Raw genomic sequence first — 21279 nt, forward strand, 5'->3', positions numbered from 1 at the left:
AGGAAGGAACTGATGATTCAGACAGGAGGAACAACACTAGACAATGGCTGCGAAAGCTGTGCAAGATAATTCAGATGTAGGTTAGCTCCCATGGCAACCACGTACCAAATGACTGCACTTCTGTGCCTCTAAACCTGCCAGCAGTCACTTTTGTTTGTGTGTTTGTTTTTAAGGCTAAAAAATAATAATAAAAAAAAAGTTAATCCACCTTAATAATCATGTTGGATTGCAAATGAAGTGTAGAAGGGATTTTCTTGAGCCGCTTGGTTCAAACATTTGGAAGAGAGAAGTAAGAAAAATAATATGCCTTGAAAACTCTGATTTTGCTAACCAGTTAAAATATACACAACTTCTTAACCTTTAAAGCTGTCAGTTCAAACCCATAACTCATACTACTTTGACTTTTTTCCCTGTGTTTACCAGGTCAGCTTGACACCTTTACCTCCAGTGCTTATGTAGGAAAGAAATTGGTTCTAGCAGGTCCATTCATTTTTCATTGAGATGTGTTATAAAAGGAGTAGGGCATTGTGTACTAAGCCAGGATTTGGGAGAAAGACGGTAAAATATTTGATCCCTAAAAGCAAGACTAGTATTTTCAGTAGAAGCAAGGCTATCCAAAAGCATACTGCAAGGCACATGTATATTAATAGCTACTAAGAATAGTCCATTGCTGAGTGTGAATGAAAGCATCCAAACGCATTCCCTTGATAAGCTAGGTATGTATTTGTTTCTCTAGGCACACGTCAAAGTGTCCTCAAATGGAAAACCAGCTTTAAGAGCTTTTTCCTAAGCGCTGCTTCCAGGTCATGTATGGGAAATCCTAGGGAAACGGGGTCTTCACAGAACGTCTCTGCAGGAAGCCTGTAAACCATAATATCCACTGAACTTACGTAGTCCATGAAGACTCTGGAGTAGAAAGAGATCAGTTTTGAAGTTCCCATAGAAGCTTGGTGACCATCAGTGAGACGTTCACCTCTCAACAGGGAATATCACTAGGGTATGATCTGCCCGAGGCAGCAGGAATCTCTGAGCCCAGCCACAGAAGCAGCTGTGGTCAGTGCAAGGAGATAGTCCCCAGCCTTCCCACAATCACAGGATCCTCACGAGTGTAGGCTGGGGTATTCAGCCATTACCACCTGCCTCCAGCCAAAACGCTGGGCAGAGATCTTGATTTTGATGACATTTTCCCCATAGCTTCTGCACAATGGGATGTGTTTGTACAGATTTCCTGTATTTGGAAAATTGAGAATGGTTAATGCTACTATTCTCTATCAATAGGACTGGATCAGTATGATTAGGGACAGGAAAAAAGCCAAGCTCAGGAAGCAGCAACAACGCCAGGACTTCAAAATTCTGTGGTTTGCCTGGACTTTTTCCTCCCTGTGCTTCTGCACATCACACGTCTGTCTAACCTCACCTCCTGCTGAGCTCTGTGGTGTCTCCTGAGAGATATCCCGCTGACATGGCCCAGTGAAGTGCATCCAACGTTGTAAACCCATACTTTTCTGCACACAGCTGACCCGTATTCCTGGCCATTAAGCTGCTGCCTGTCTCTCTCTGCACCTGCTGGACACCTCGCAGTTCCAGGACACATTCCTCACATCTGCCTCTGAGCTCTCCAAGTGTTTCTGCGATGTTTTAGTCCGGTATTTCAGTCATCCCCTGTGCTAAAGCGCCAGTAACACCTAGCAGGCTTCTAACCTGCCGGGGGTTAATTCAGGGTCTCCTTGTGGTCTCTTCTGCGGCTTTCTTGTTTGTTCTGATCCTTTGGTCCTTCACCTGAGACTTGCAGCACTGGCTCTCAGATCAAATGCTTCTCGATAGTTTCGCTTTCCCTTGTGACCCCAGCACAGATCAGCTCTTCTGTACAGTTCATTTGACATACGAAGACAGGAGCAGATGTATTAGGTCGTGGCAGAGATCTCCACGTCTCACAGCAGTGACAAGTAGTGGACACCTATGGGAAACAGGGTGAGTACAGGGGGTTCCTTCCCCTTTTATATCTTCCACTTTCTGGCAACCAGTAGTAAGAGGTTTTTGAGCCAAGGGGCACACCCAGTCCCTGGCCTGAACATTAAGCTGGTTTTTGTTGTTGTTTTTAATATTAACATTTATGGTGACTCCAGGATGTCTGTTGAGTGACAACAGCTCATTCACAACTATCTGCATGTGCTGGGGTTGTGTTTTGCACTATTTTGTATTCACCAGCACCATATTTTCTTTACCATTATACTACCCAGGCAGCTGATGTAAAATCCCCGTGCTAATTTCTCAGGCAGCTTTTGTTTTTGGCTACTGGAAACGATGCTGTATCATCAGCCAGTTTGGCTATCCACGGTCTTTTCAAGCCCATTTGTGAACGCGTCGGATAATGCAGGATCTGGCACAGTCTCCTTCCCCTGCCTTCCTCTTGTAACTTCCTTGAATTGTGAGAAATGATCAGTAGCTCCCACCTTTGCTTTTCACCCCCTGTCCAGCTCCTGATTCACAAAGGGACCTTCCTTCAAGCTAAGGCTTTGTAATGAGCCCTTGGGGGGCTGTAGGGAATCCTGTGAAAAGTTCTCTGAAAATCACTGGTATACAAATGCTGGGGGAGACTAGAATGGGGAGAAGGATGGGGAATGAGGAAAGGTGAAACCTTCTCTGAGACCAGAAAGTTTCCAGTCTTCCTTATGTCTGAGCCTCCCCCAACCTAGGCAAGTTGTGCAGTCTGCCAGACCACTGCCTGTGTGAGAAAGCAGTACATTTCCACTGAAATCCATCTGGCAATGCTGATGACGCCAGCTGAATATTCTGCTGAGCAGCGGATTTGTTAAGTCCGGGTTTATTAGCTCATGTCTTTGAACTTGCTTCTCTCGGTAAAAACCCTCTTGCGTCTTCACTGCGAACCAACTGTGCTTTGATCAGCAGGAATCGAACCCACTTTGACGGGATGCAAGAAACACCAAGCTCTGGTCGGACCGAAGTTGAGTAGGGTTAATGCAGATTTACACCAGACTCAGAGGAGGCACAGCCAGGGTTTGTGCTTGTGCTGCCAGCGAAGTCAGCAAAGCTTTGTCATTCATTTCAGTAGGAACAGGAACACCATTTGTTGTAGAAGGATCGCTTGACACAACCTCTTTTGTAAGTAAAGAAGGAAGACGTTTCAGGAAACTTCACAGTGTCTTCTTTTTTCTTTTTATTATTCCTTTACCTGCTTTGATGGTTACTTTATTTGTCGTCTGGCAGAAAATGAAACTCACTTTAATCTCTTTTAATATCCGAACAGAGCTATAATGCACATAGACGGGCCCGTATTTAGGAGTGGTGCCAACACTGAGTAATTTTAAAATATTATATAGTTGATAATATCTGACCAAATATTCTAGAATAAGTCACTATAGAAATGAAGGTAGGTTTCCTGTGTGGCTTACAATATCATACTAAAATACAAAAGAAACCTGACTAGGTTTCAGTTATGAAATAATAGATACCGAGCCATTTTCAGATTTGCTCCATATTGCTGAAGTGTTTAAGCAGGTGTGTTTCACAAACTTTGTGAAACAAAAGCTCAGCTGAAAGCAAATCAACACTAGGAAGCAAAACCAGTGCTGAGTGATAGTGCTTAAAAACTGAGAAACACGAGTGGTTTTAAACAGCAACTGAAAAGATGCTTTGATGTTTTTTAAAGCACTGCCTCATACTCTAAAACATCTAATAGTTTTCTGCAGTTACCTACGAGGCACTGCATCTTACATGCGTGTTGCTTCGGTGGCTTGGATTATACCAACCAAGTATTAACTTCTGTCTTGTAATTTGAGCGTGTCAACAATTGTTGAGGAGCAGGAAAACATGCTCATGGACCTAACTGCTAAAACGCATTTGTTCTCTCCTAGGACGTTATCTTCTGCCTACAAATGGGGGAAAATGGCAGCGAACCTAAAAGCCTCATATCTCCACGTAACCAACAATTATCCTGTCGGTTCATAAGAAGAGAAAACACCCTCTGCAGCGCATGCAACGCTAGGCAAAAGTGTTTGCTGAATTCACCTGATCTCTGTAATGCAACTTTTTAGCTCCGTCTCAGCTCAGAAAACTCCCTTCCCTTGGACTGTAAACTGGAAAAATGCCACGTCTGTGCAGAATGACAAGCTGTCTCTCTCTGAAGCAAGACAAGGCTCAGCCATGGCACAGGCGGAAGCATTTAGGTCAAAGCCTGCTATCAGAGGCAAAGGTGGCCAACGTGACCTGAGGGGAAATTAAGAAAATCTGAAGAAGTCTGGCTGATTTTGCTTAAGTCCCTAAAAGCCTTGAATTCATTTGAATTCACCGCAGGCAAATCACTGCATGCCTTAAAGTATACAGAAGCCTTTTGACAGTAGGGCTCGTATTGTGTAGCTCTCCAGCATGACTTGGGAAGATAAGACATGAACAATGGAGAGTTATTAGCATGAATAATTTTCCATGCAAATTGGAAGCACCACAGAACAATGCGATGGCTGTAGCTTAATGGCACCAGGTTGTCTGCAGGGCTGCACATAAAATATCACAGGAGGAAAGACATAACAAAGATAAAAGTCACTTGAACAAAACTGCTTTCAAAAATGAGCTAGGGCAGCTGGACCACAAGATCCCTTTTTTCCTGGAAGTGGTTTCAGAGATTGGGTGCCCAGAAAACATGCCTGAAAAAGCTAGAGATAAAAGACTACTGCAGATTTTCCAGACCTGAGGAACACTTCATGAACCCAACACACAAATCTCAATGCTTTCATTAGATCTGTCTTCGTTCCACAGCCTGGAGTCAGCAGGACTGACACATTTGCAAAAGGCTAGCATCTATATTAATAAAACACATTGGCCCCTACAATACAACAGGAAAGAGAAACAACACAAAGAGATAAGCAAATTAACATTTTTGTATGTCACTATTTCAGTAGAGACTTCAGTGGAAAGGGTGTAAGAAGGAGGAGAGCTAGTGGAGGTAGCAGGGACTGGGATACACATCCCCTGGGGTGGGTGGTTCATGTTGCTACTGTGACTTCCTCAAGACACATTTCTGCTTTCTGTGTTGCTCTGAATCACACCCGAGCAGCAGAGCTGGTGCTGATCCAGGTGACAGCATCTCAAGCTGCTTGAAGTATCAATCCCAAGAAGCCCAAGGGGAAAAGAGGTCACCAAAGAGCAGCTGCTCCACTGGCTCTTCTGTCCCTTCCTCACTAAAGCCTGCCCCGCTGATAAATAGCTGACACCCACAGAAGTGATCATACCGAAGCAAAGTTTTTCCAGCTGGTGTTTTGGTGGACAGCCTACGTAGTAGCAGGATGCTCTCTGAAGCACGTAGATCTCTTTTGTCTTATTATTTTAGATCATAAGCAACAAAAACAGTATGTTCTGCAGGAACCAAACAAGACAAAACACCAACTCTTGAGGAACAGGAGCTATGACAACCTGTCCGTGCTGCAGATTCAGTGTCTGTCTGACCGTAAAAGAAATTTGAAAGAGACCTTTAGTGAAAGGGGTTGCATTTGCTGAGTCGAATAGGAGAGCTGTGTGTCTGCCTTCTAAAACTCCCAAATGTAGTTTGTGTTTTACTGGAAACCCAAAGGTGACAGCCAGGTCTGGTACATCGAGCCCAACATTCACTGAAATCAATTGAGCTGCATTTTTAACCCCTATGTCTGAAAGTCTTCCAACAAGTTTCTGACACAGAAGAGGTCACTCAAGCCATTCCTAGTGCCGTGGGAGGTAGGGAGAAGTGATTCCCTCGGAATAAGACTGCTCTATAATGATGCTTGTGAAGTCTCAATTGCTGCTGCTGCCTCTACGAGCCTCTCTGTGGTTATGCAAGGATTTTGGTCTCTGTGCTGTTAGTCTGACACCTTCAGTGCATACTTGAGTCTCTGCTGAAAACGTTGATACTAAATCTTAAGATCATGAAGTCGGTTTCCTCTACCCATGTGTCAAAGCCAGAATGAGGAAGGAAATATAGATTTCTTTTCTTTATTCTGTTGTAGTGATGAATCATTACTCAATCCAGTAGACAAGGCACAGGTTTTCTGCACACGTGGAAGCAAAATTACCCTGTTTCCCTAGTACATATTTATTCCAGTTCCCCTTTTATCTTTTCCCTTAATCTTTGTCCTTCACTCATCTCGCTACTCGTTTCAGTACCCCAAGTCCCCTTCTTGCTCACAAATCACAGCCCCAGGCTTTAGTATCTTTCATTCTCTAGGAACTGCATAGTAATTTATTCTGCAGTATAATAATACCTAAAGGATAAATGGTAAATGGGTCAAACACTAGTTACAACAGAATGCTTGCTTCTCTTTATATGAAAGTCTGCCTTTACCTCCACTTCTGCCTTCCAGGAATCTGGCCTTCATCCACTGCGAATGAAAGCGACCATACGGAGGAGCTTTATTTTGGACTTGTCTTCAAGGGGAGTAACTGATTTTGTTGTTGTTGTTTTGTTTTGGCTAATCTGGTTTCCAGTGTAAAAGTAACATCAGGCTTTCAGGTAAACCAAAATATCTGTTTTCTGTGTCAAATACAGACCCCAGCCTGGAAAAGAGGTGGCTGAAGAAAGATGTGCGCAGAGATCTATCAAATTATGTGCCACAGGGCAAGTGAACGGGTGATGGCTGTTCCTAGATTTTATTTATTTATTTATTTTTCAATACAAGAGCTAAGGGGCATCAAATTCCAAAACTTCCACAGAGCAGCCTGGAACAAAGGAAGTGATCCTTTACACACTGAGTTAAACTGTGACAGTCCTTGCTGCAAAAGGCTGTGTGTACTAAGATTTAATAAGCAACTACCAAAATCCGTAAAGGATCAGTAAATAGGAAAGCTTTCAGCAATGGAAGTCCCTGAGCTACACAATACTGAAGGACAGAAGAATATACTGGAAAATTTTCACTGTAACCTTACCTTATCCTTTTACTCCCTCTTAGGCATTTGCTGTCATCCACCCTTGGAAAAGGGCTAAAAGGGTATCCAGTCTGACCAGGCACAACTCTTTTTATGCTCTTCTATTTTGGCTCAAAATAAGGATATCTTATGTACAGCAGCATCTACTGCCCACTGAGCTCAGCAAAGGTACCATCCAGCTTTATGAATTCAAAATTAACATCTCAGGGGCAGCTCTATTGCGTGAAGTGGGGTTTCATGGTGGTCATTTTCAGGATTTCCCATTGGTAAGTGTGCTTATTTTTGTGTAAAATATGGCAGCACAAACCCAGAGTAGAGCCACATTTGGACTGACACTCGGCTCGTCTCAGCATCAGACACAAATCCCATTTTAGGATGAAGTGAACCTTCGGTGATCCTATCCCAATGTCAGTTTGCTGGCTGACCAGGGAGAAGGTCACTGCCTCAACAAAGATGTGGGAGAAATGGCGATGGTTAGATGGGCAGCAGCAAAGTCAGAAGCACTACACCTCTTGGAAATGAAAGACAGGACTTGAAGCTCCCTCTAGATTAAGAAACAGAGGAAAAACTCCCCAGTTCCTGAGACCAGGTGTACATTTTAGCTGCATCCTAAAACCAGTCACATAAACCTCCTGCTTGCTCTTCAACTGGAAATCTGCTACGTGCTTTTCATGCTTCTCGTATGCTTGTGACATTTGGACTGTTGTTTCATTATTTTGTGGCCCCCGAGACACCTTTTGATAAATAAGATACTTCTGCCTTGCCTTGGGCCGGGTGTCACTCGTGTGTGTGTGGCAGGGAGGTGAGAAAACTGAGTAGGGCTGGCACCTACAGGAGTACATGATAGTACTACGTTATAAGTTGTGACTCCCAGTCTCAAATATAAGTACTTATGCATTTTTTCCATCACAGTTATTATTCTGAGTAGTTTCAATTGTCATCTCTGGGCAGGATTCTCAAAACCACAAAGTGTCAGCCTAACTCTGCTTCCACCAAAGTCAACAACATTTTTATTGAATTTGGTTTTGGGTGAAGGTTGTGCACTACCAGCCATTTCTGAAAGCCAAATAGACCTCCAAACAGAAGGCCCTCTGTTGAAGGCATTCTGGCTAAATTAAATCCTTGTTCCTAGTCCTGATTCTAGTTCCTCAGAATATTTTAAACACTAGGAGAGGTATCTGACCATGAATAAATCACAGAGATGAGGGCGTAAACTTGGGTTAGAAATATGTGCAAGTCAAACATTGAAAGAGATAACATCTACAGAAGGATATGAGTTAACTGGCCAGCTAACAATGCAAATAAAACCTAAATTCTCTTATGCCCAGAACTCACAGGAGCCTTTTTGCAAAGGCTTGACCCTTGCTGCCATACTTTAAGGGATTATATAAAACTGCTGTTGTCCTGCCACTCCTGCAGCCTCATTCACTGTCAACTTCTGGCACTTTATTCCAATGTTGCAATCATCTTTTTCAAATTAAATGATTGTACCATTCATTCTCCAGCACGGCCCTCTAGAGTTTCACGCTTGGTCACAGGGAGGATGGTTAAGCACTCCAACAGGTGCCCAGAGAGACTGTGTGCAACCAAAACCCAAAGAAAGCTTGGACTAAGCAACTTATGGAGACCCCTTCCAACCTAAATTAGTCTCAGATTCAGCGACTGTGCTTCTTTTTTCCTGAAATCACTTACTACTAAGAGATCTATAAAAACACAGAGATAGTAGCTCTTTACTAATAGCCGTAGCCTCACAGATCTGTTTTTTTTTTTTTCTCTGGCCTTTCTTCTGCCACCATAATGAATACCCTCCTTCCTTTTTTCTGTCATAGTGTCTACCATCAGTTTTGAAAACAACACAGGCAAAACGTTTAAGCCTTTCTCCCCAAAACCTTCTGCACAGTCTCAGTCATCAAGGCACCACAAACATCTTCTGCTCAGTCTCACTATTATGTGCCATCGTTTACTTACCCAGCTCTGGAAACCTACATATTCAAGCAGTATCCAAATGTTACAGTTCCTTTGCACATCGGCTTTCGAAGACTCATCCCTCCCTTTCACTCGTCAGGGATCCAAGACAGGGAGCCAGAGATCTGAGTTTTAAATTTAGCAGTATATCTACTACTATACATTTTTCCCTGTAGTCTTTGATGATTCATTTAAGATATTCTAGAGCATCAGGGATTTTTTTTGCTTTCCATTATTTTCGTTTTTGCTAAAACTGTTGATCTCCTCAGCTCATTAATAAAATAATCTCTGTAAGCTAAAAAGGAAGATGAATTCTAGATCTTTGTTCTCCTCCCTGTTCTCATATCCTGCCTTTTTTATTGGAAGATGGGAAGGGTGGTAGCAAAGATACTGGATTTGAGATTCAGAAAACTTGGGGTTCTTTCCTGCATTTAGGAAGGTCTACACTGCTATGTGGAGCTTCATATGAATTAGTTCAGAGGCAAAGGTAGTTCTCCTGGAGCACATGAAGACTTTAAAAAGTAGTTATGAAAGTAGAATTCCTTATTTAAAGCTACCTTTGATATATATTTACCAGACTAAAGTCTAGAGAGGGTAAACATATCCAAGGACCATGCTAAAAATTGCACATCGGGAGAATGAGGCTAACAATAGTTCCTCCCTCTTTCTCTTCTTCATCTGCTTATGATGATCTTAAGACCTTTGCAGCAGGAACTTTTTTTGTTTGGAAAGCCAGACATCCACTCTTTTTAATGAATGCATGGTTTTAAGCAGAAATTAAGAGAAGACCAACAGCTTTTACTGCTTCACCTTTTAAAGGCCAGTCTTCTATGAAAAGCATCTTCCTCTGTGCTGCAGCCTTTCAGAAGAGATTCCTACCTTCTGAGATTAATTTTTGTCATTTAATCTTGGTCCTGTAAGTAAGGCTAGGAAATGCAGCTGAAACTAAAATCTTCCATACAGTTTCTGTTTTCTCTGAATATTTTTGAATATCAGGTGACACATGTGGGTGGGGGAAATTGCAGATTAGCCTTAACCAAATCTCAGCTTTTGCTGGAACTTCCCAAAGCTTTTCTCACCCTTTGCTCCTGACTGAAGTTTTGCTAGTTTTACGACTTTGGGTGCATTCCAATTAGAACTTAAATTTGGTTTTGGTTTGCTGATTTGCAATGTCCCAAGCACTTCCAAGTTTCATTTCATCATTCAGATTTATTCCTTTGGTCTTCAGTCCTGAAGATAGCTCTAAAATATCACCTTGGCATCAAGCATGCAGACCACATTCAAACAAATCTTCAGGTGATTTCCAAAAGACTTTTCATCTGAGTAAGGAAGAAGTCAATGGGGATGAAATTTACAGGACTGAAGCAGAGTGAACCCATACTAACAGCAGCTTCATTGTACCCTTTTAGAAAGAAAAGATGAAAAGTAACTTCATTATTTTTTAGGGTAGAAAGACAACTCTTTCCAGTACCCATCAGAAGATGAACTTTGCAATGAGTGTAGGTTTGGAAAATGTGGTCTGGAAAGTGAACAAACAATCCAGAACAAAGTGAGCTTTTTTCTACACTCTTTCTCAAGATGAAAACATTAGTCTTCAGAAAAGGAAAAGGGAAAAGTAAACTTAGAGCTGGAATGCATTATCAAAAAGAAGATGTTTGTGGAAGTAGATTGATATCACTGGAAAAAGCCAAGAAGGGCAAAAATGTTACGAAGAATCTTTACAGCTAATGTCTGACTGCATGGGTCTCCTTCCTGGTTGGGAACATTATGGCAGTTTCAGAACATGTGCTAAATCATACCAGAAGCCACCAATTTCTTCCAAGTGATAACTGACTAAAAAAGTTGGGATTTTCTTCCTTACTTTAGCATGCTTTCAGTTACTCATGCTTTTTCTTTGGCTTTCTCCCTCATCTCACCTCACAAGAAGTTTTTTACCTGCTTTTCTCCTTTAATGTCTTCTCTTGCCACCACGATCCTTCCCTCTTCCAGCTCCTGGTTTATTTTGCACCTTTTTGCATCACTCCTTCTCTTTCCTGTCTGTCTCTTTCTCTGCCCTACACAAACAGCCTTGTTTATACTCTGTCTTTAAGCCTGCTACTTCTACAGCTTTTTTCTACACTCATCTCTTGAAGAATAAGATTCATTAGGGAGCAGGTAAATGTATTTTTTTTTAATCAATAAGGCATAAGGACTAAAATTACAGCCAAAATGTATGTAGAATAAATTGATACAAATACAAGCAGCAAATTTCTCTCTCTAAAATCAGTGCAGTGTTGACATAGCTCTTCCTGTTGATTTTAAAATGTATTTTTCGGGACTCTACCAATTATTTCTAGTTGTTTCCAACATCTCTGTTACTTTTCTTCCTTTTTCACCATTTACTTTTATTAGCTTGGGTTTCTTTCAACTAGTTCATTGCATTGCTGTGTTTGTGGCCCTTTTTTCCTTTTTTTTATTTTTTTTTTATTTTTTTTTCGATTTTTACCAAAGAAGCTACTTAGTTTTTATTCTTACATGTATTTTCACTTCTTCTGACTAATTCATCCTATACTACCAGCCTTCTCCTTAACCAGCTACAGCTATTTTCTGCAGGCTTGATACTGGGAACAGGAAAGAGCTCTTTCTTTCACAATTATTTTGCGGTCTAACTTCACAAGTAAATCTAACTAATGATTTCAGATACCCCAAGTTATTGAAGCTGTTTGTATAATTAAATATTAAGCCTCCTCCAGTTTAGCTCCTGGCAACTGAATCCAACTAAACTATTTTCACCATAGCCTCCAGTGCCTTCTTAACTAAACTGTACAACTGCAGCACTGCGGTCTTCCCATTTTGGATCTGCCAGTTGTTCTTGACAAAGCTGCCATCTATCTGAAAGTTTGGCATTCACTGGCTTCAGGGTCTCCGTTCTCTCCTAATCCTCCTCCACCTCGGTGACAGTTTACAAAGCTTTTTGCAGGTCATCTATATTCCCCCCTCCATCACTTGAAGAGGGACAGAGTGTTCCGTCTGCTTTTGGCTCTTTTCTCTCCTTCTGCCCCTTATCTCTAACTAATCACTCCCCCAATGCACTTAACAACTTCATGCTCACAGCTTACAAATCCGCGTTTCCACTCCAGGCATGAATCATTTTCGCTCAGCTAACCACTCAGCATGTCTTTCTGACAGCTCACAGTGGATGTGTAATCATCGGTGTAAGCTTAATATGGTTAATCGTCCTCCCCCAGTCATTTCCCACCTGCCCCTTTTTTCTCTCACACTGGAAACATCACCATCCTGCCTCTCATTTGGGCCCATAAAGGCAGCATCATGTTCAGCTTGGATTTCTCTCTTGATCCTCGTGCTAGGCTACAAATAAATCTTGCAGATACTTTCTGAATAACAACCTTAAATATAACATTTTTTTCTATTAATCCAACTGAAATTTTGATTTGTTTCTCAACATGTATTATCTCAGTTCAATTGGACTTGATGATCTTAGAGGTCTCTTCCAACACAAACGATTCTATGATTCCGTGATACCCGCAATAGTCTTTTTCTTTTCCTAGCTTTGTCAACACCATCCTGTGCCGTGCAAATATTTCAGCACAGATGAAATTTTGTACCTTGATCTATTGATTTACTTTGCTTTCCTGGGACATTTCTCCTCTTATTCTTGTTTTTCTATTACTATAAATACAACCCTACCAGTCTTCTGTTTGTGGGACCTGTCACAATATAGCCCTAATGTACTTACTGCCTTGCTTGCTATTGGAGTGCTGAGTAGAAGAGGGGCTTCTCAAACAACCTGTGGTACAGCCACCTCTTAAATTTTGAGATGTGCACCTCTGCATTTGCTTCTATTCTATTTATGTGTTCCTTCACATTTCCCTTTAAAATAGTCCTCTGTTGTAAATCCTAAAATGATATGCTATGGTGAGATCAATTCAAGTTCCCTCTTCATCACCAGACTCTGTTCCTCTGCTGTGTCTTTGAGTTACTCTTAGATTGTGAATCTCTAAGAGGAGAGGACAGCCACGGTAGCAATGGGTTGTGTGCTTCCTGAGTAAAAATTCTAAAATTATAGAAATACAGGCAACTGAATAGATAAGTGAATAAATAATAACTATGTTCTTCTTGTATTAGGTAGTTCTCTTCACTACTACTGAATGCTAGAACACTTCAGTAAATTACACATCTTCCAAATAAAATTTGCATGTAAAGTATCCCGGCTGAGATTTGTAAATGCTTGCATAATTCAGATGATTGTATACCAAATTACACAACTTAATCATACTTAAGAACTGAATAAGATCCATCAACAGCTTCCTTATTCCACCACAGTCAAGTAAAATGAGCATACAGCAAAGAATCCAATAAATTAACACAAAGTGTTGCATGAAGACTAGCGCAAGTAAGTCTTGCTCTAATTTCCAGGCACAACAGCATACGACATATATTTTCAGTCTGGACACTATGGGAATCCAATAAACAATAAACAAACAAATGCAGTGTGAACACAAGAGTTCTGCTCACTATGCTCCTTAACACTTATATCTGAGCAGATTCTGTAAAAATACTTTTTTATAAATCAGCTTCCAATTCATTGCAGAGATGTCTACACGTGCCACTAGTGGAATATAATATGAATGCCAGGTGAGGTGATTATGATGTTGCATGACTGAAAAAAAAGGCTTTTGACATATTGGGATTTTTTTAATCAGTGCATATTATTGAGCTGTATATAAGGTTTTAGAATAGCATCAATAGAAAGAACAACCAAAGAAAACCTCCTAAAATTGCTGGAAAACAAAAAAGTGAATTGGCAGCCAAAGAACATCTATAAATATATCATATAACCACTTGCTATACATAGGCACATGTAAAAAAAAAAAATTGGAATGATAGAAATTTAGGCTGTGATACAAATCACTTAAGAAATACAAATTCTATACATTATGTATCTTAAGAAACAAAAGTAATTTGACTTTTAGATTTATTCCTGAAGCAAAATAAATCAGTTAGCTCTCATTCCATGCTATGAGGCATGCTGTAATTAATGTAACACTATACTCTGCTGAGTTACATAGCTGATTCATTTAAGGAGATGCCAAGATAAGGAAAATAAATCTGTGCTTTTCACCTTTTAGGGAAGTTCTTATGAGACCCAAAACTGATTGACATTTTTATCAATGTGTGAAATATCTCATAATACGTTTTCTGCTGACATCCTAGCAGTTTTCATAAGATGGGGAAAAAATAGCGCCATACTCTTTCTAGTCCTCCATCCTCAGTAAGATCAAAACTCTAATACTTCTATTATCATTCAACTAGAAAACGATAATCTAGCTGAAAGATCCTGTGAAAGAAATAGAAAAACTTCCATTGCTTTGGGCAGGTTCGAAGTTGATGTTCGAAAGACTTCTTTGCCTGAGCTGTTGTCACAAAAATAAATAAATAATTAAACCTACCTAAATGGATGTAAATGGATATAAATTTTCATTCTAAACAGTGTAGGATAATGTCCACAGTTGAGCTGACCTATCAATCTGTTAGATCAATGTTACAATATCAATAATCAAAACTGGTCCTGAAAATAAATATAGAAAGAATGGCTTCAACTTCTAAATGTATTTATAAGCAACCGAGCTACACAACGTGCTTCCTACTGCACCATACCTGCCCATGTATACACTCATATGTAAATATATACTCTACCTACAAGCTTGAGACCCAACATGGTAGATAAAATTTCTACATCCCAACTAATGTGCCTGAGTCATTTGAGCATTATTTTTTTCTTTCTGCAAACATCAGAGGCCTCCTCTTTCATCTGGCTAAAAATCCTGATGTGCTCATTCAGCTTTTCCCCAGTGCTTTATCAGGCAAAATTTCCCATTGCTTTCCACACCTTGCTTTCACAAACTTCCCAAACTCGCCGTTTCCAGGGAGTGGGACCAAGATGGGCCAAGCTGGTTTCATCATCAGACTCCCAAGATCCAGTTATGTTTACTGAAGCCTATCTACACAGATGCCTTAATTTCTTTGAAGCACTTTCTAGGTCCTTTACACCCCTCTCTCCTCTTGTCCAGCTGTCTGGGACTCCCCCACTTGTGGCCGAACGTGGATTTTCCCCTAAAGGGGGAAGTTCCCCAGAGCAGAAGGGACCCACAGAGAAATGAATGTCTCCAGTTGTGCTGAGCATTGTACAGATTCCCCAAGGGACTGACGGAGGGACAGTGAATTTCTTCCCTTGAACTAACTCCTCTCAAAAGGGCAAACATTGAAAAATTTGAACAAGAGTCAAAGAGTTATGACAGTCTATTAGAGGATGTCTAGGCAAAAGTGGAAGCAGGGATAAAGAGTATCATGCATGCACGTTTCTTGCAGTACTGGATGATCTCATTAAGACTGCGGAGAACTTAAGGACCATGTTCTGCTATATGACTCTTGAGAAACAGACAGAGCAGCAGAAACTTTCAGGAAGGCTCTAAGAGAGAGAGTTGTCCCAAGCAATGATTTTCAGATCCAGCCCAGGGTGTCTCTGGAGGACGTAACCCAGAACAGGAGGGCAGGATAAGCAAATCCAACCGGATTTGGAAAGGGTCTGGCTGTGTCTGAAGATACAGATACTTTCCTGGTAATCATTCTCCTTCTGAGAAAGTGCTGTACTACTGGTTTGCCTGATTATAATGCATGAATCCACTTCTCCTTTCAGAAGAGGTAATAGGAGGTTGACCTCAGTGGCATCATGAAAATTGAAATGCGTATGGTACCAGACATCGTTCTAATAAACTTAGTGCAACTCCCCTGAAAAAGCAGGGATGGCAGTGAGATGATCTCTTCCTGAGGTGCTCTTTTCCCTCCAACACCTATCGCTTTGCAAACTTCCCCTTTTGTTCCATTCTGTACCATGCTCTGTCTTCACAATTCACAAACTTTCTATTCTCCATATTCTTCTTCTTTCATTTTGGTTTAATGATTCACCCTGTGTCTTCTTTGGGGTCGAGAACAGCTTCACATGATACGATGAGTGTGAAATGTGGGGGCATTTACAGGAACTTGGAAGCAATTCTATAAACATTCCTCTCAAGAAAGGAGCTTCAGAAGCCAGATTTTTTTTTTTTTTTCCAGATAAAGTAGTTTCACAGAGTGCCTTCAGTGGTTTCCCTTTGAATGAAGAAAGAAACTAAAAATTATTATTGTATCACATTGGTGTGATCTAAACAGTTTCAGACTAATCTTTTATTAGCTCAACTCTTTCTGTGTCTGATAGTGACATCTTTTGTTTCTGCTGAAGTAGTGCAACTCATGCTCTTTTCTTTGGATCATTTCTCTGAAGGGGGAATTTCGTACCTGCAGTTCAGTGGACACACTTTATATAATACGAATCCTTTTATCCACAAGTCCAGTTCTGTCTCTTGTCTTGTGCTGAGGATGAAATCAAGAATCAGACAAACACATAAAATTGTGTATCTGGACTTGTAACTGAATCAGATCCAGGAGCTTCTCACTTGACATCCCACTTCCTTCCATATCTCTGCACTGCATCTTGAGATACAGAGATATTCTACTAAATCCTTATGCCACAGACACTAATTAATGCTAAACTATTACTTTCTCCCCCTATTTTAGGAAGACTTGAGTGAGAGAGAGCCATAGGGAAAAAGAATCTGTATTAATAGTTTCCTGTGGGTGTCTATCAATATATCTTGTCATAATCTAAATCAGGGACCAACTTTTCTGTGAAGAATATGAAAATGAAAGAAATTAAAAATGAAGTAAGACTGGGAATCTCAACTCTAATATTCTCTTCTCTTGCATGCACAGATATTTGAATAGTATCTTCGCTACCAAAACTGAAAAATGAGCTTTGATCAATCATGTAACCAAGAATCCTAGAGGGTAAAAATGCTATTCAAACAGTTTTATTTTTATGTTTTCCAAAATAGCATATTATGCAAAATAACTAAAAAGCATTAAAAACAAACAAACAACACCAACAATAAAGCAGGAAAATGAGTTTCACGTAGAGATTGGAAATGAGTTTATTCATACAAGTATTGCCTGGATAAACTTGGGTCCAGATTTAAGCTTTCACAGAATATAATGCTCTCCCTCTCAATCAGGGAACATGACCCTAATTCACACTAGGCAGTGCATCGCTTGTCAGGCTCAATGCACAGGTCCTCAGGCCAAGCTTTCTCCAGTGTAATCTGTGTGTTCTCCCTGTCCTGGAGTTTTGCTTTACTGTGGATTTGAGTGCATTCAAAATCTCAGTGAAAAATACTCTGGATCCAGGCTGACACTCTGTGAGATGGCCGTGCTTTGTTTTACCTCAGTAAATGACCCTAGTCTAGCACTTCAGAGAGTCAGCCATCAGGATGTACCTTCTGCTTAGCCTGACACACAGCCTGAGGCTGCTGTCACCACCCTGATCTTAGCATGCAATTTATTTCAGCTTGTCTGGCAGGAAGTCCAGGTACTGAAGGCTGTAGCAAGAGTAAATGCTGCAAATAATCCTCTGTCGGAGCCTATGAATTTAATTAAACACCTGTCTATGCTTACATTATAACTGCAAATGATTTCTGTCCTGTGTGGCACAGTTACGGGTGAAACTAGCAGCTGCTCCTAGTCTAATAATGCTACAGTGAAAACCCTTGAGAGATTTGCCTCTTCCTCTCCACCTTTCCCCCCTTGGCTTCCCCTCCTCAACTCACCCTGTAGGTCATTCGGTCCTGTTCTAAGGGCAGATTTCCAGAGACCTCGATTCCACCATGCACAATTTTCTCCAGAAGGTATCTGCCTGCTGTTAGGAACTAACAGGGGGTTTTCAGACTTCAGATAGGTGACTCCTTCTTTGATCAGCCACACAGTGTTCATCAGGGAAACAAATAACTGTGGCATTTGGAGATAAACCTTCTCCTCCTCCACATCTTGGACATAGGGCCTGTCAAGATTGTGCAAAGCTTTTGTACCCACACCCAAAGCTTGGAGAGCCTCTACCACTCTGTGCTAAAGAAAAGGGACCCCCTTGCAAGTATAGCTGCAACTCTACACTGCTCTAAAAACTTTTCTCAGTGGGAGTAGTGAGATGAACCAGAAGCTGGCTTTGCTCCTGAAGGTGCCAGATGGGACTTGGAAAGCTTGCCGTAAAATGCAAGCCACAGAGAACAACTTTCCAGGAAAAGTCCCAGAAACTACCAGTAGGAAAAAAAGCCCGTGGAGAAGACGAGTCATAATCTTTCCCAAGCAAAACTGGCCTCACTTCACATATCACTGAAACACTCACTCCCCTGAAACACTGAAGGGAACGACAAAATACCAGACTCAGATGAAGACAATCATGCAGTTCACCAGCTTCCAAAAACAGTGTAATGTCTGCATGATCTGCCTTTTGTTCTGTACAAAGCAACCAAAGACTTCTGAAGAAACCCCATTAGCACTGTAGGGTGCACACAGACCATTTGCTATGGATATAAAACCTCAGTCTAGCTACCTGGGGATCCTTGCTGTAGCAGGGCTGCAGTGATTTTCAGCTCATTTCAAACAGGGAAGCACGCCCAGTAATGACAGCTATTCAGAGGAAGACCACAGTTTCTACACGCTAACCAGCACACGCAGATTCGTCATCATGCTCAGAGGCAAAAGAAAACCTTCCATAGCAGGGCCATTTCCATTTCCCTTGCTGCCAAGTGTCATACTTCCCTTGTGATCCCCGAGAAACTTCTTGCAATACCAGGTTTTGCTGCTTTCCCATTACCTTGTGGCAGAAACTTGGAAGAAAGCACAGAATGGTAGAAAGACAGCCCCAAATTTGTGGCACTTTCACAAGATCCAAGCTATTCAGGTTCTCCTCCGCCATGAGACTCCCTCTGAACAGCGCTGGGCAACTTCCATCATCTCTGTGCTCAGTCTAATGCAAGAACAACTTATTTTTCACAGGAGTACTGGATGCTAATCATATCAAACAGGCAAGCACGATGCTAGTGGAGTTTTCCAGATACAACAGAGAAAATGTTGTTCACCACCACTGATGTGCTCTTTAAGAAGAGGGGCTGGGTGGAGGGGCAGAGGAATTTCCCTGGGTTGGAGGCCAAGCGGTAACATTTTGGAGTTTTCTTTAATTATTAACCTAATCTTGACCTGTCAGTTCCAGAAAGAGCATACGACGCCTTTGATCAGCCTCGTTACCTTTTGCCTCTCACTTGCAGAGGATGTGGGTGCTGTGGGCTACCAGAAAATGTAGGTAGAATATCTTTCTCTTGCTTGAGAGCACATTTCACAGTGAAACCAACCGTTCATTAATAACTCCATACAACAGTCCTGGGCCCCATAAGCATCTGTCTGCGAGATATCAGGGAAGCCAAAATGCAAGCACAATGTCGGGTCCCACAGGCCCATCTCTGAGTCAGCCTTCCTTCGGGGACAATAGCTGAAGACACTGCGCTACTGCTCTGTGAGGAGAGGAAACCCATCAGGGCCCTCCTGCCAGTTTTGGCAGACACAGGCTCTAAAACTCGGCGCTGTGGTCAAATTCAAACCATTGGTTACAGGTTCCCTCTGGTACGGATCCTAACTGGCCAAGTTCTAATTGAAATAAACTTGAAATAGATTTAACTAAAATCAAATTTAAAATGTTGTTTCATTCATAACTTTCTGCTCTAGCTGTTTGAATACCATTGTTGAGTACAGTAAATATAATTTTTCATTTTTCTGTAGATTTTGGCAAACCTTTGGAGCCCTGGCAGTGAATCAAACTACAGTAGCATAAGGAAATTACTTTCCAATTTGCCAGGCAACTCCTAAATTTACATAACAATGTGACCTTCCTGTATATTCGCAATATGTTGAAAACCAGTGGAAATAGGGTTATTGAATCTCCCAAGTAGTTTCCATGAAAGTAAACTTTCTAATAATGGGAGAGAAGAAAAGGAATTTTTTAGAAAGGGAACTGTATAAGCCTTACAAATAAAAATATAAGAACTACTGCTCTAGAGGGAGGGAAAGCCCTCTCTGTAAAAAGTACTAAGCAGCCAATAAAGCAATAAAGATTCATTGATTTCTGTTCAGTTTTTGTTGTTTTATATCCATGTATCAAGTTTTTGAACCTCTTCACAGAGGAAGTACTTACCATGGAAATTGAGGGGAGAATGGCTACCTCATTTTTGTTAACTGTGTAAATGTTTAATAACAAATTCTACTTCAGGAAAAAAAAAAAAAAAAAAAAAAGAGGAATCTGTGCTTTAGTGCAGGCCTTATATTCTGTCCTCTACTTTTATCGTTTATGTGAATATATGCTTTTCAAAGAAGTACATGTATAACTACATATATGTATAACTACATATATTTAGTGACAAAAAGAAAAAGATGATCACAGAAAAATGAAGGCAAATGTATGTGACTGGAGATGTACTGGTTTTACTCTTATACACTAACTTATTGGGGCCTTGGATCTGATTAAGCTATGTCTGGCACACCACATAAGCAAGAAGGCAATCAAGGGTGACATCTATAACATACCCAGACCCCGAAGCACAGGGGAAGAGTGGGAGGGATATGACAGCATGCAATGATGCTCCTGGAGCCAGTATGCCAGAATGCTAAGTTTTTCTCACGCCTCTAAACAAAATAAGTCTTCAATGGTCTTGGCCTGCTTCACCATCAACTGGGGGCTTCCCTTGATGGGGAAATCCCTAGCTTCTTTGTTGTTGTGACTTTCCAGCCATGAAAGAGACTGGAGGATACCCTGTGAATCAGACCCCTGACATTAAGTTGAGTGAATATCATCAAAGTCAATGAAAAGAATTTTTATGACATTAAGTCTGATAAAAAAGCACAAATGGCAGCCAGTCAGTACACCCACTATTTAATTCTTGATGCATCTTTCAAGTCAAGACTCAGTTTTCTCAAGGTGAACACAGAAAGAACTGGCAGAAATCCAATTTGTATAAATTGTGAAGTATCGGTGATACTTCAGAACTTCATGCAAAACATCCTTAGCAGATTCTGTCCTGGTAACGCTCTCAACTTTAACAGAAGAAAGACTGAGAAGAAAGGAAAGCATACAGGTTTAATTTTTGAAAAGTACGATTGGCACAGTCACTAAAAGATAGGGCTGGTACTTAAACAACGCATATGACGTGTTGTTTTTTGGTGGTGGTGTTTTGTTTGTTTTTGTTGTTGTACAACATATTTTATTTTGTCTCAACCAAAAATACCAGAATTTTATTTTAGGCTGCATCCCATGCTTTCTTTCCCCTACACTTCTAGAAATCCTCCAAACTACAGATCAGTTTAACAGATGAGCCTTTTAACTCTTCCCCCCTTTTCTTGGTACACTGCTATTCTAAACCAGAGCTGGTCACCTTTCAAGAAGGCCAAACTTTACACTCAGCAGCAAACTTTAGGCACATTCAGTTACCT

General features: G+C 41.0%; 2 long non-coding RNA genes across 4 annotated transcripts in view; one reads left to right on the forward strand and one right to left on the reverse strand.

Moving 5' to 3' along the window:
• The first annotated feature begins 1800 nt into the window (after positions 1-1800).
• Positions 1801-8575, forward strand: LOC137850681 (uncharacterized). Its single transcript, XR_011092739.1, has 3 exons — positions 1801-1971; positions 2911-3123; positions 3876-8575. It is a non-coding gene; the product is annotated as an uncharacterized lncRNA (long non-coding RNA).
• A 5257-nt stretch (positions 8576-13832) lies between these two features.
• The window catches only part of LOC137850680 (uncharacterized), a 67169-nt gene continuing 59722 nt past the window's right edge, over positions 13833-21279 (reverse strand). For 2 of the 3 annotated variants that reach the window (XR_011092736.1, XR_011092738.1), the window contains one exon: positions 13833-16023. This is a non-coding gene — a long non-coding RNA (uncharacterized lncRNA). Of the gene's footprint in view, positions 16024-16209; positions 16285-21279 lie in introns of all 3 variants that reach the window. The other variant, XR_011092735.1, reaches the window with a different exon arrangement.

This window comes from Anas acuta, chromosome 2, assembly GCF_963932015.1.
Source record: "Anas acuta chromosome 2, bAnaAcu1.1, whole genome shotgun sequence".
Taxonomy (NCBI): domain Eukaryota; kingdom Metazoa; phylum Chordata; class Aves; order Anseriformes; family Anatidae; genus Anas; species Anas acuta.